Source organism: Vespa crabro, chromosome 10 (genome assembly GCF_910589235.1).
Source record: "Vespa crabro chromosome 10, iyVesCrab1.2, whole genome shotgun sequence".
Taxonomy (NCBI): domain Eukaryota; kingdom Metazoa; phylum Arthropoda; class Insecta; order Hymenoptera; family Vespidae; genus Vespa; species Vespa crabro.
Genome location: NC_060964.1, coordinates 5,303,095 through 5,318,977, shown reverse-complemented (window position 1 = coordinate 5,318,977; position 15,883 = coordinate 5,303,095).

Genomic DNA, 15,883 nt, shown 5'->3' with positions numbered 1-15,883 from the left:
AATCAAACTTATCTAATAATATTTAATTCATTTTTAATTTATACGAGCACGTAGCTCATAGTCGGATTTTTATCTTACACGTAAACATATCGCGTAATATGTTTTATCGTAGGAATTGTTTATGTTTCTTCCTTTTCCTTTCCTTTTCTTTTCTTTTTTTCTTTTTTTTTTTTTTTTTTCTTTTTTTTCAGATACTATAAGAGTTGTCGTATATAACTCAGGAAAAGAAAGGTCCCTCTCGACGAAATTTATAATCGTTCCCTCGAAGCCTTTCTAAGCACATGACTTTAACGTTTTGCGCGATAAATGACGATTTAAAGTGGGTAATTAATTCGCGTGATCCAGAGGTCCGATACACGCTCGGAATAAAGAGTGTACCGTCTCGTGAGGTCAGAACCGAGTGAAAAAGTCGTTCTCTGGCTTGTTTCGAACCGTACGGGGTCGCGTTAAAAGCCGGGCGTCGACGAATCGAATTTCGGACGAGCCACGTATAAGGAGCGGAGAATTTAGATCAACGGGATGCCGATCGTTCGCGGAATAATTTACTCGTTTTATTCGTTTCGCAGTTAAATAAATATTCGAGAAGTATGCTATTTGATATGTCGATTTTTGTATTGTACGTTTTTGTTTGTTTTTTTTTTTTTTTCAAACCGAAAAGACTCGACGTCAAAGGAATTAAAATGAAAATAAAAAATAAAAAATAAAAAAAAAAAAAAAAAAACTTATCTATTTTATTGCGATAAAATTTCGAGAGACAAATAGCGGACAGAATGAATCAATGGGATTACTTGAATCGAAAGAAAAATTCGAATCCACCGCGAAGTGTATTCATTCTGTACGTCATAATCAATTGCTCGACGAACCATGGAACATAGTTTCGCGCGATCGTATATTTGTGCCAGCCAGCGATACGCGATCAAGCGTGAATAAGACTTCGCTTCGAAGAGAAGACAGGTTCTCTTTCTCTTTCTTTATTCTACCGCCGTACTGTCTACGACACAAAGTGAACCGTCGAGGATGACAATCTCGATTATCGATTCGCCTTACTCGCCTGCCTTCTTCCCCTTTCGATATTTTGCTCGTTTCCCTTTCTTGATTTGAAGGGGTCGTCGTTCAAGAAAGGTACATTCTTCTTTCGCTAAAGCAATCGGATATACCAATAGGAAAATTGAAAAAGCAATTCGATGCAACGAAAAAAAAAAAAAAAAAAGGGAAAGCGATGGATAGAAAGGAAAAAAAAAAGGAAAAAAGAAAAAAATCTTCGCGAATCGTCCTTCGTACTTGAAATTCTTCAGATAAATGATGGCGGCGCTCCAATCGACAAAGTAATATCTATCGAGAAATAGAAGAACGAACTCGCGATAACGGAAACGAAGAAAGTGCGATTGTCCTCGCGAAATCACCGACAATCGCGCATTGCCGGAGTCCAACGTTGCAGTTGGGACTGTGCGAGTATAAGATCGAACATCGACGAGGATCGTAGATCTTTGATTGCTACGAGGAAAATGGAAAAATTGTCTTTCTCGTAGACGCGAAGATGCACCGGAAATAGGTACGACGATTCAAGTCGCGCTCGACTCTTCGGTATCCGTGAAAGCACTCGAGAAGAGAAGAAGTGTAGAGGGTAAACACAAAGAGAGATAGCAAAACCCGTCTATATCCTGTGCTATTTCTTCGATTCTCGATCGTATAAATCGTCGAAGAAAACCACTCATGGCTCGAATCTCGTGCGTTTACGAGCCATCAACGAGATACGATAATGCCGTTTCCGAACTGAAATCTCTACGTTCCATTGACGATCTAGAATGCATAGAACGAAACGTCATAGCGTAGATAATGGCGATAACGTGTTAGTCAGAGTACGACGTCGAAAAAGGGAAGGCAGTTATTCTCGTGAAAGTAATTAATAACGATACTCATTCCCTAGGCCATTTCCGTTCGTGGCAATTCGATTCAAGCGAAACCGAGACGGTTTAAACACGTACCTTGTTAAAGCATTAAGCGAGTCTTGTAACCCGAGGGGAACACATCCCTGCAAGCTTTGTTACCAACAGGGTAGGAATTTCTCCCTCCCTTTCTCCCTCTCTTTCTTCAGTATTTTTTATTTCTTCTTCCGCGATTCGAAAACGGTCGAGTTACCCGGAAATCATTATAAACACGGATAATTAAGCGAAATAACGCAAGTTCCAAGACGTTTAATAAAAATGAATGTATGTATTATATAAAAATTTATAATACGTACAATTAGCAGCAATTATTCATAAACGTATTTCAGAAAATTGTCCCCATAAATTTTATAAAAATGGAATGCTAAGCTTTCTAACTCATGCAAAATCAATTTTCCACATCGTTTATAGGTTGCATCGATTATTCAAAAATTTCTCATCCAAAAATATATCCGATTGATAGTGGTAACAATCGTTTATTTTATCATTAGTTCATTATTTATTTGTACGTCAGACGAGCTCGTAGATCCTTCAGAGCTCGATTCTTGATCCCAATTATTTCCATGAAGCTTTACGTAGGAGTGAATGCGTTAAGGTGCTCTTCTCACCGTATCGATTTTTGAAAATATTTAAATTCCATAAATATACAACGAAACGTTGAATAAAGCATACGCAAACAGTACTCTATCTCTCTTTTTCTCTACTTCCTCTTAGGCAAGAGAGATAAAGAGAGAACTTGAGAAGATAGTACGTCGGGGCTACTGCATAAACCAAAAGCGGCAAAAACTTTCAATAACGCAACGAAATAGTCGAAAGCAATCTTATTTTTCATTTTTACATACGAATCTTGATTTTTACGATGCCTTTCTCTCTCTCTCTCTCTCTCTCTCTCTCTCTCTCTCCATCTCTCTCTCTCTCTCAAACATCTATTTCTTCTCTACTTCTTTTCTTTTCAAGATAAGTCATAAAAGTAACATGAAAGTTGAAAGAACGAGTAATTCGCCGGTGATCTAGAAATTACCGTAATAGATTCGCTCGAATGAACGGAGCAGTGCGGAACAGCGTGGGCGTTACGGAATCAAATTCGTTGATGGAAATAGGAGGAATAGGAGTGTAGGATCAAGGCCTGGGTATAAATCACTTCTGATTTTAATCAAACCCGCTGAAACAGCCGCTTCGTCCCAATGGCCTGCTTTTCGTTCAGTATGACTTCGTATGCAAGTGCACGCGTTAAGCCAGTCTACTTCCTCATTCCGAGTTTTCGATGTTCGATAAAGCAATTTCTCTCGATGGGATTCGTTGATCGAGGAATGATCGAGTGGGTACGTCACGTTTCTCGTCCTGAAGTAAGTCTCTTCCATAAATTGGAGGCTAGAGATATTCGCACGAAACGTAGTGGTAGATAGATAGATAGATAGACAGATATATAGATATGTAATATATAATTTCAGCGTCTCTGGATCGATTAAAATCAATTCGACATCATCGTCATGGAAAAACGTACGAATATCAAAGCCCCATGTACCATATCTCGAATGATCGAGATGCCACGCAACAGGTTGGACAAATTTTCATACTCCACGCGTCACGTGCGAGCGTGGAAGGAAGGAAAGAGAAAGAGATGGATTCTTTGGAAAATTATTTTAACTTTTGAGTTATGTTTTCATATATTTAAGTTGAACCTCGACGATTATTCGTCCATTACGCGTTCGTGTATATCGTGTGACAATATTACCGTCAAAACTTTTCCTATCTCTACTTGAAAGAAAAAAAGACGGAGGGAGAGAGACAGAGAGAGAGAGAGAGAGAGAGAGAGAGAGAGAGAGAGAGAGAGAGAGAGAGAGAGAGAGAAGGAAAACGATTTGAAGGAGTGAAACTAACAATACGATAATAACGAGAGGATTCTGTCAAGTCGAAGTAGGTAATTTAAATTGATTTGAAAATAATTTAAAGGGCACGCGATAGAGATCCGAATAAGGTGATAATAAAGAGAAACGCGGAAGAATCATATTGTCAGCCATCTTCCTTCTTTCCTACGTTAAACATTCGAAATGATTCAAGTCGACGAAGGCGTAACGAGAAAATCGTTTAAGTGCAGGTCAACTGAGCTGACCCGCTATTAGTCTTGGTAATAGAGTAAGGTGCTTGTTTCCTATTCGGTCACACCTCTCTCTCTCTCTCTCTCTCTCTCTCTCTCTCTCTTCGCTTGTAGCACGATCTTCGCGCGATTTTGTTCTTTTATATCGTCATCAAATGAAAAATTTCTCACGATTCGTGTTCGCATTTGTTCTTAACATATCTCGAAAATATCCTCGAGAAAATTTCTTCGAGAATAATCTTTTGACGTTTCATAATTAATTGTTATGTCGCTATTGATAAAAATAAAAGAAAAACACTGTGATCTACTTTCGTGGGCATATTATTTTTTAGGATTATAAACCCAAAGGGAAAGATCGTGCAGGCGGGAGTTATAATCGAAAGCAAAACAGAACGACGAACAATGAGGCTTTCGCGGTCGAAGGTAATAAAATATGATAAACGTCACAAGCAGTGCACTTGCCTCTTTTGTTGGTTATGCTGCGACAATTCTATTCGTTGACCCCATCGTAGGTCGAATAATATTCCATCGTTTAAATTTGTCCATCTTCGATGGATTACGGTTACTTTCCGAGGGATCGCTGTAACAAGGGGAAATAAATCGAAGGGCTTTTATATATATATATATATACATATATATATTATTATATATATATATATATATATATATATATATATTATTAAATATGAACTGTTCATATTTATTATTATTTTATCGTTAACGCGTTATATGCTCATTAATTCAAAATATGTTATTAACGCTGATGAGCGTTGTTCTATCACAGAATCGATTAAAATCGAAACGAACCAAGTGTCGGGTCAGTTGACAAAGTCCACATCAGCGTCGACCGAGCTATTTCTACGTTCAAATATGTGTTACAGGGAAATCGAACGCAAATAAAGCCAAAATACTCCGGTCACTGGATACCGTAACGAAGTACTGCATTGCTGCGAATCCGAATAATCGTGTAATTTGAATAGCATTATTTTGAACATAGTATATAGTTGATGTTAGTGAAGCTTGATCCCATAATCGAATAGAGTTCTCTTAAAATCCACTCTCCTATTCGGTCTATTAAATTCGAAGAAGGAAAGGAGGTTTATAAATAGTGAACGAGGACACGAACATTAATCAGTATAGCATATTCTTCTTTGAAACGACCTTTCAATACATTTCTCTCTAGCGTATAGCAATGCTACCACTGGACGAAGTCAAGCCGAGCGATAAAACCGGATAATTTTACGAGGCCAGGCTAGGTCGAAATCGCTTATCGAGGAAAGCCACGAAGATCGTAAATCCATCGGCGATCCGCAAACCGCGTAAAAGCTGTCTGGAATCGTGCGAGAACGCATAGGGTCTCCACCTATACAAGTGTATTTATATATATATATATATATATATATATATATATATATATCGAATATTTCGACAACGAGGAGGAAGAAGAGCCAAAAAGCAAGTGAGCGAATAGCTTCGCCGTTGAAATTAGGAAGTTTTATTACAGTATCGTCGAAGATAACGGTAATGTAACAGTAACGATATCGCGAACGATATACAGGTTAATGTTCGCAATGTGTGATATGAACCTAGATATGCATACGAGAATATATATATATATATATATATATATATATATATATATGAGCAAATAATTCATATAGGATAGAGTATGGAATCAGGGATAACGAGTTATCGTGCTTTTTGCTCGGGCAACCAAAGGAACCAGACGCGCATCACGAGAAGCGAGCATGAATTTCGGTTAGCTCGAATCGGGATAGGGAGGAGTGAGTGCTTACGTTCATAGCTAGGGCTGACCCTACCCAAAAGCAAGTTTTCGCATGTGCACAGGGTGGTACGTTGGAGAGGAAGCGTAAAGAGAAGTAGAGAGAAAAAGACAGAGAGAGAGAGAGAGAGAGAGAGAGAGAGAGAGAGAGAGAGAGAACTTAGTAGGTACGTGCACTGTGGAACTAAAGAGAAAGCAAGAGAGAAAGAGAATGAGAGGCAGAGAAAGAGAAAGAGAGGGAGAGAGATACTAGCATAGTCAGATAGTAGTAGGAGATTCGAGGAGAAGAGATGGAGGCAAGCAAGCTGGCAGGTAGGTTACGTATGAACGGAACTAACGTATGAGGTTGGAGCGTGGCCAGCCACTATTTCACACGAGCAACGAGGGAACGTACTAGAGGCTACCCAGTGGTCAACTAACCTCTGCTGACCAATGGACCACCGGATAACCTATGCTGCCTACCCCATCCGCTGGAAATATGCTTATGGTATACGCTTGGCCTGTCGTTTTCGACAACGAACGACGACCGACCGCGCCCCTTTTGCGTCTCGCCGTCTCGCATTACAAGAGGAACAAGAGAGAGAGAGAGAGAGAGAGAGAGAGAGAGAGATTGAAAGAGATAGAGAATCGACTCACCACCCGTACCGTATCGAATATTTATCGAAGTCTAACTCTCCAAACAATGTCTACGCCGATGCACCCTGCGCACTCTCTACGACTGAGTAATTACATTGTAAGGGGAAATAATTATTTGCAGAATAAGAGTATTACTAGAATGGGAGAATGAGAGAAATCGAGAGAGAGAGAGAGAGAGAGAGAGAGAGAGAGAGAGAGAAAGATGGATAGAGAGAGAAACCAATTTTCGATGAAACATAGCATCTACATATATAATTCTTCTTGGCTATCGATATTTCTGAGAGACTGAATTTTCCATAACGACGATATAACTCCCGAATAAATTTCTATAAAACAGGGACGAAACTTTAATGGCAGTAATTGGATATTCGATCATAACGGTTGCATTATTTCGAAACAAATTATTGGGCGTATACTTTCTTAATGATTCGATCTTCGTAGGGAAGCCATGTAATGCGATATGCCCGTAATTCAAACCGCAAAGATTTTTCTGTATATTAAAAATTTTTTCGAAGAAAGGAAAGTTTCATTTGATAGATTCCGTGAGATTGGAGAGCTATAAAGAGATCGTCGAGTCCGTCGAGCAAACGAAATGATGACGTCGATTGAAGTTTACTTATAGAAATCACTAGAGTCATTAATAATTATTATGTGCATTGCGACGTAAAATCATTGCACGAATGTTCTCAGATTGAGCATAGCAACGAGTTCGAATCGATAGATTTATTGACGTATTTATCATCGAGGCGTGTTCTTAGGCTCGATAAACGAGGACATATCGATGAGGATGAGGTGCATCCTTTTGGAGATCGAAGGTCGAAAGAATCGGCGAGAACAGGTCGGAAAAGAAAAAAGAGATGGAGAGAGAAAGATAGATAGATAGAGAGAGAGAGAGAGAGAGAGAGAGAGAGAGAGAGAGAGAGAAATGATCGCGATCATTCGAGAAGTGAGCCGAAGCTCTTGTCATTCGGCGACTCGCATGCATCATCGTTTATGCCACTTGACACGACAGATCGAACGCGATTGCGGTTCAACGGAATTCGCGTGCAATAATTCTGGCTCGATATGCGAGCCGATCGTCCTACTGCTGCGCATATTTTACCGGATATTTAAATATTTCTCTTATGCTTTTCGAGGCTGGCACAATTCGTGAGAAATGCGAATGGAAAATACGAAGACATTCACCAAGAAGGCTTATTGCGAATGCAAAAATGCAATGAGTCTCTCTCTTATAACCATTCCTTGAAGAATTCGTGAGATATTAAATCGCGGTTTTTCTCTCGGCTTTTTCTCGCATCAACTTTTTTGTTCTCTTTCTCTCTCTCTCTCTCTCTCTCTCTCTTTCTTTCCTTTTTTTCTTTTCTCTTCGATTCTTTCGACCGATAAAAGTATCAAAAGCGCTTCTTGAAAAAAGGAAAGTCGATACTCTCCATCTGGCACTCGAGTCCGAGTTTTTATCTCTTCTCTTACGTATCCACGTATATATTCATTTAAATAGTTTATATAAATTCCAAAATATATAACTAATTGTAAATATACCTATATCGTTTATCGTCAGAAACGAATCAGTCTTTCTCCATTAGCCATTCTTGACTCACGAAACGTCAAAATTAATTTGCCAAGGTACGAAGAGACGTCATCAATGTACTTCGACAGGGATTTATTACTCTTGCACGAAAAGAGAATATTATTTGTCAGGGAGATGGGCAGGCGATTGCTCGTGCGCGTTCGACAACGTCGACTCCTCTCCGACACTTTCGACGCATCCTCTGGCTGCGTCGCCGTTGGCGAATGGCGACGATCTCGCGTCGCACAATGCCTAGGACGATATTATGATAATATTGAACGTGTAGTAGGAAAGCGGCCGATCCGAATGATGGATGGCCTTTAAGGTCGGATGTGCCGGTAATACCTACCGTCATTGTCGTCCGGGCTAATTTCTCTCGGCAATGGCGGAGGTTCGTGTTTACAATAAAAAAAAAAAAAAAAAAAAAAAAAAAAAAAAAAAAAAAAAGGAAAAGAAGAAGAAAGAAAATGTAATAACCGTCGCGAGGGACGCAAATCCTAAAAGATAACTACCCTTCACCCTAGTCCTTCACGAGACGTGTCGATTGACGTGAGCACTGTCTCGATACAATGGCCACCTTCGTGTCTCCCTCGCTCTTTTCGTGCTTGTGTGCGTACTCCTTAATGTCGTTCGATATATCATAGCCGCGGGACGCGCGTGTGGTTCTCTCTTGCTAATCTCACCGACGGGGGGTGTGAGACACGGCCGACATGGGAAACGCTTGACGAAGATAAATAACCTGTTTAGCGATACGTCGATACGCGCAGCTCCACCACCACAACCACCACCACCATCGTACTCAGGGATTCCTCTAAGCGTTCTATCGCTATTCCTTTCCACCCACGTTGTTTTCCCTCTCTTTTCTCTCTCTCTCTCTCTCTCTCTCTCTTTCTTTCTTTCTTTCTTTCTTTTTTTCTCTTCATTTCTCTTTCTCTCACTACTTCATTCGTAAGGAGTTCGTTCGAAGGAAAGTGAATCCTCGATATTCTACTTCTTCAACGAGAACGATTTTTCTTTCCGTCAGTATCCCCGTTCGACTTTTTCTTCAACCTTGTTCTTTTCCTAGTTTTCTTTCCTCTCATGCCACCGTCAATATTTCGAGATAAAATTGTAAGTTACAGAGAATTTACATGGACTCGTTTAACAGGATGAAAGTATAGAAAGCGGACGTTCGTTTAGTCTATAAACTTTCGTAGGATCTCTCGTAAATTGAAATCTTTTCGTAACCCTTCGCCAATTTTTCCATTTACTTCAACCATTTTCAATTATCGAAGAAATATAGTATTTCTTTCGTATTTCTCTTTCAGTTAACCGAGAGGATTCGCAATCAGCTATTTCACATTCAAAGTTAAACATATCCGGTATACACGTTCATGTATCTTTATATATATATATATATATATATATATATATATATATATATATAAAACTACAGGTAATTTAAAAAATTTTATTATCGAGTCAAAATTCGAGAGTCATTAGAAACGAGCGGATAGAGTCATTGGTATGCGTGAAGTATACTTTTTCCCTCGGAAGGCGTTTTATCGTGTCGGTAGTTCGGCAAAAATTCAACCGCGTTGCGGTTACTGAGAAAGTACCCCTAAAAGCGAGTCTCGACCTGCCGAAATCGGCCATAAAGCACAAAACGCGCGTTGCACGGCGTCGCTCGACGGGGTGGATTATCTTCCGAGGTTTATCGGGGGAACAACGTCGGCTTGTTTTTAATGGCTTTACCTCCTCCTTCTCTCTCTCTCTCTCTCTCTCTCTCTCTCTATCCATTGGAACTTCACGAAGCCATTCGCGCCCTTTCTCGCTTGGTACGTGCTCGGACCGAGTCGAGCAATAATCCTAGATGATATTCAGTCGCTACGAGATGGTGTCCGTACTCCTAATACGAGGATACGGAACTTATACGACGGTGGACATTTACGTCCATCGTCGTCGTCGTCGCCGTCGTCGTCGTCGTAGTCATCGTGTCGTGAAGCCGACGATCGCTCGGAGCCACGATTAAATCGTCGTTTTAAAGGGAACCATCTGGTGTGCGAACTGCAAATACTCAAGAGACGATCTACGTGCGTACTCGATTCTCATAGTCGCATAAAAGCGCCATTCGTACGCGATCTCGAATACTTACTTGAGACACATCTTTCTGGATTTTCTCGTTTACTTTTAGAGTTTCAAATTACGATACTCGTTTATTCTCACATTCGAGGAAATTGACTAGGTAATAGCTTACAGCAACGGATGACTTAGATGAGTCATGTACGATAGAAGTAAATTATAGTCTGGATTACGTACGTTAATCATTCCTTCGCCGAACGATTTCGTTTATTTGCAAAAGAAACGATAAAAATTCCCTTACTTTCTCTTTCTCTTTACTAAGTTTCAAGGTAATGGCGCAGAAATTCGAACGATGAATGGTTCACCAAGGGGAAGAGAGAGAGAGAGAGAGAGAGAGACAGAGAGAAAAAGACGGTACGGTTCTTTGAATTATTACCAGCTAACACGATGCGTAAGAAGTAAGTAGACGAGAAGGAAGTCTTGCTTTTATCTTAACGGCGATGTTACGTCGGATATGCGCCATTAAATCCTCGCTCATCAATCACCTTCCTGGATTGTTTTCGGTTTTTGTAACGTACACCCCTCTCGTTCGGATTAAAGCAGTGAATAGATAAAAGAAGGTTTTGTTCGGGGTCGGATGAGTGAAAAATTCGAGCATCGAATGAAAAAAAAAGAAAAAAATTAGCAGATGGTTTCATGTATCAAAAAATAGTTATGAGAAAAATCTATCTCCCACCTTCCCCCCTCCCCCGTATGCATTGAAGAGAAAGAGAGAAAGAGGGGGTTGGGAGGTAGGAAGAGAAAGAAAGAAGATCCAAAACGTGATTCTCTATCACGATGCTTTATCTTCAGTCTGTCTAACCAGTTAAGATACTCTTAAAGTACCGTGTCTCGAGAATCTCAAAAGGAATACACTTAATATTAAATCGTAAGATATGGATCTCTCTCGGCATTTAAGTAGATGCCATGGTCTTATCGGCACTGGTTCAAAGACTGTTCAGTTTTGTTCCTTTGGTCGGTGCTCTGCTCTCTTCCATGAAAAGGAAGCCGTTCCAACACCGTCTTGTCGTTCATAGCATCTATCCCATCGTCTTCTCTTTCTCTAGAGCCCGTTTTCTAATTAGTAGAGACGCAAATTTCACTGAGTTATCAGGTATTTCGAGAGGTTTCTTAAGAGGTCCCCGGTATGGGTTTGAGCGTCGAATGTATAACGTTTTTCCGAAGAAGGAGAAGAAGAAGATGAAGAAGAAGAACAAGAAAGGGAACTCCTTTTCCAACGCTCAACCGTTTTGATATTTAATCTCACGTGCTTTCTCTTTCTCTCTCTCTCTCTCTCTCTCTCTCTCTCTCTCTCTTTCTCTCTTTCGTTTATTCACAAGTCCTTTGGAGATTGACTATCGTCGTTTTCGCTCTTTCTTCGTTTCTATTTCTCATTGCCTTTACAAGGGCTCCAACGCAGCGTTCGTTCTCTTTGCTACAAAAAGTATCATGAAATAACGTAATCGGAGTGCTAATAAAATCTGTGCTCCCTTCGTTGCGCCGACCCGTAAATCCTTTCACTGTCCTTTCTTCTCTCCCTTTTAAACGGGAAGATAAAAGAAGTATGAAAGAAAAAGTGAGAAAGAAAAGGAAGATGGAAAGGAAGAGGACGGACTCGCTTTAACTTCGTTACTTATCGTCATTATGGTCCGATAAAAAGTGTACAACCCTGCGGGCATCATAATCCCTCGAAAGCTGTATTAATATTAGGAAATGAGAAAACGAGGTAGCTCTTTTAAATTTAATCTCTTAATAAGATCATTCGTCAACGAGCCAGGAGCGATGAAGTGGCCAGGATTATTTTTAATCATCCCTTCGTCGAGTTTCATACCTCACCTCCCCCTAGCTGTTCTCTTACCTACGTTGCTACTTTTTCAAGCGTTATTAACAGAAAATTAAGAGTTCACCGAGTTCTCGGACATTTCTTTTCTCTGAACTATTTGTAATGTCATTCTTATCTATGCATTCTTATCCGATAGAAAGAAATTATTCCCGATAATGTTCAATGTCTAGATACCACGCACGAGCACACTAGAACGTTTCTATTTCCTTGGGGGGAAGAAAAAAAGATCTCTTGGCGAACAACCCTTAGATTTTCTCTTTTTCTCCTTCTTATCGAATCCATCGGGAACCGAGAACGACGAGGGGCGTTCCCTCGCGAATATCCCATCTGCGTCTTCATCGTGGTCCCTGATTTAGTTTAAGTTAACAGGCAGCTAGTGGCTTTGGAAGTCGTTTAAAACGTATGCTGTTGCCCGAGGACGGAAGATGTTAGCAGAGAGGAGAAAAAAGGTGGTTCTTGATTAAATAAAATGCGTCTGATATGGTAGATTTGATTTAGAAAGTTCGAGAGAGGGTCTTCTCGCATGAAGGAAACGCAGAACGCAAGAGGAAGTACCACGCTATCGGATCTCTCGCATCACCTTTCTTGGACTAAATTGAAAATTATTGCCGAGACGATTGCGACTCGATAAGATATTTCTGAATCTACGATCGTTTTTTCCTTTCTTTTTTTTCTTTTTTTTCTTTTTCTTTTTTTTTTTTTAATTGTTTTTTCCTTCTTTTAATTTCCCACATTCTTTTTCGACAAAGTTTGTTCGGAAAAAGAGAGAACAACAAATAAAGAAGATAGGGATGAGCTTTGAATTAATCAATAGCCAAATAATTGATCCTATATCCATTCATGCGTGTTTCGGAGGACGAGTTATAGCGGGTGGTCGATACGAAAGAGATACAGCGGCCGATACAGAAACGACCGGGCCGCAATGTGGTTTTCCGGATAATCAAGTGGGAAACAATCGGAGCTCATCGAAATTCGCTGCGGACGCTCGAACTACTTGTCTGCGGGATAAAGCTTCGCTCTCTCTCTCTCTCTCTCTCTCTCGCTCGCTCTACTTTGCGGCGGTCGAACTTAACGGCCGTGAATGCTTTAAATAGTTTACAGAAACTACAAAACAATCTCGCTTTGGTACGTCTGACACGTTGCGAAGCGTGCTCCCTTAACCTTTTTCACACTTACCTCTTTTCCCTTCGCCCTTCTAGAATCACACATACACACACACACACACACACACACACACACACCGATTTTCTTCTTTCTCTTCATCGTTGTCCTCACGGCATAGTTTTACTGCCACTAATATTTTGATAGAATCACCAAGATAACTTGCCTCGCATACTTTTGTTAAATAAAATACCAACAAGACGTGAGAGAAAATTTATTGTCCCCGATAAGTAGCATGCGATTGTTAAATTTCTGATAAATCTCCGAAAAGTACGATGGCTCTTCTCTCTCTCTCTCTCTCTCTCTCTCTATCTTTATCTCACTCTCTTCCTTTCTCTTGATTCTTGATTAATTAACGTTGATTAATGATCGTCGTCTCGTGGAGAAACATTTTTCAGAAATTAGAATATGCAGATAGGATATCTATTATTAGATTATGTCGATATTGAAAATTTTCAAATCGAAAGAACAGAATATCGTATGCTTCGCCTATCGACGTGTAATATCATTAACTTAATAACCGGGAAAAACGAATTAACCCATCATGATAATTTCATTTCTTTTCCAATAAAAAATAAATAGATCATTTGTTTCTCATTTCAATTAAAAATACATTATACCATTCGATATTTAATTTTATGATACATTAATTTCTTTAAGATTTTCTGTTTTCATGATAATCATTTTATTTTTAATCGAAATAAATTTCATATATTTACATTTTCCGAGTAAAATTCTTCTGTTAGTAAACGGATTGAAGGATAGGAACTGTGATATGATCAATTGGCATTTTGCTAGACACTGAAATCGAGAATCTATGGAGAATCTGATTAGCTGTCCAGATTACTCGAGGGGACGATATAATTAAGTCGTTTGCCAAAGTTTCACTTTAAGAGAGTTCGTTTTCCCCCGAGCTTATCGTCGTAGAAGATTCTTTCTAGACGACTAAAAGCCGACCCTTTGTTATAGTTTATCTGTTTTTCATTAGCCTCAAAGTCGTCCTATAGAAAATATGCCGTTCGTGTTGATCCAAAATGATCATCGGTGATCTCGTGAAGGAGAAGGGGGAAAAAAAAAAGAAATGAACGAGAAATAAAATTACTTGCATTATCAAGATATCGGGTGCTTATCCTCTTTAACTTTTAACATGTTAACGTTACTCCCGTAACGAGGAAACGAGCCAAATCGGAGAACCGAAGTCAACCCGGAACGGGTCAAATTGTGTCATCCGGCGGCGTTGTTTCTAACTGGTGGTCACGCGAATTAGGAACTCCGGAAATCTGCAAATGGCTCTAATTGCTTTTGCCCTTTACCCTTCTTTACCCTTTCGGCCTATCCTCACGGGAAATGAGGAAAACCTAATTTTATTAACTCTTCAATAAACGACAGCATGAGAAAGCTTTTCGTGGCCCTTTAAATTGGTAGACACTTTGTTTGAGAACAACAAGGAAGAACTAACGAATTTTCTTTTTTCTTTTTTCTTTCCTTTTCTTTTTTTTTTTTTTTTTCGTAAATTATGTCAAATTCTCTCAAGAATTAATGCATTTTCCACGCAGACCTTTTTTCTTCGTTTTCCCGAGTTTTCTTATATTTGTGATACATAATTCGCGATAAAACAAAACACGTGATGAAAACGAAGAATGACAGAATGAAAAAAGGGACAGAAAAGAATACAAAAAAAGGGGTGGAAATAAGAGAGGAAAAAGGCATCTGGGATATATGTACATAGGTGCTTGGATAAATGTTGAAAGAGGTTGGTGAGGCAAGCTACGGTTAGTCCCACCATCAATCAAGTCCGCCACTGCTTTTCTGATTGCGATGGAGAGGAAAAGGTTTGCGTCTGGATAGAGAAAGAAGAGCTTCATCCTCGGCTGGAAGAAGTGAGAAAGGAAGCCGAAAAGAGACGGTCGACGAACGAATGATAAAGACGCGATCTAAACAGAGGTGAGCCAAGTAAAGAGGATAAGCTCAAAAAAGAATACGAAAAGAAGGATGAAAGAGTGTGTGTGTGTGTGTGTGTGTGTGTGTGTGATAGAGGGAGAGAGAGAGAGAGAGAAAGAAATTCGTTTAAACATGTTGTTGGAATATTGAAAAAAGAAGCATATTCAGAAAGCGTAAAAATTATGATAACACCGATCCTTCTTTCAATATAAATCGATTTAAACATTTTTAAACATCTTTTGATCTTTAAACATCAAATCATATATTTTCTTGCATTGACAATTCATTAGGAATCAAAGGTTTATATTTTTGTACTTTGGCAAACGAAAGAACATGTCTAGACGTTATTTGAATTGAGAAGATCGATAGCGATCAAGAAAAAGCAAGCAAGGAAGGAGAGAAAATTAGAATCGGCGGGGTGGGAGGCAGTTATCAGAAGCGTCAAAGCACATCAAAGATTAAAGTACAGCTATCCAGGAGTTCCTTTACATTTGTCGATTAAACAGTGATGTTTTTCACCGAAGGATCTTCTTCGTTTATCTCTTTTTGCGTATCTTCTCGCTCTCTATCTTCTTTTTTTGCTTCTTACTTCTTACAACGACGACGTTAGCTTGGAAAGTAATGATCACCGACAGAAAATTACTGCTTGTGCTCCCTCAAAGACTGCCGTCAATATGGAAACTATCAAAGGAACAGCTCCTCGATAATCTTGATGTCTTTTTACTCTCTTATTTCATTTTTAAATTAGGAATATACAGAAATAGAATGGTAATGGTATACATGCTTATATATATATATATATATATAT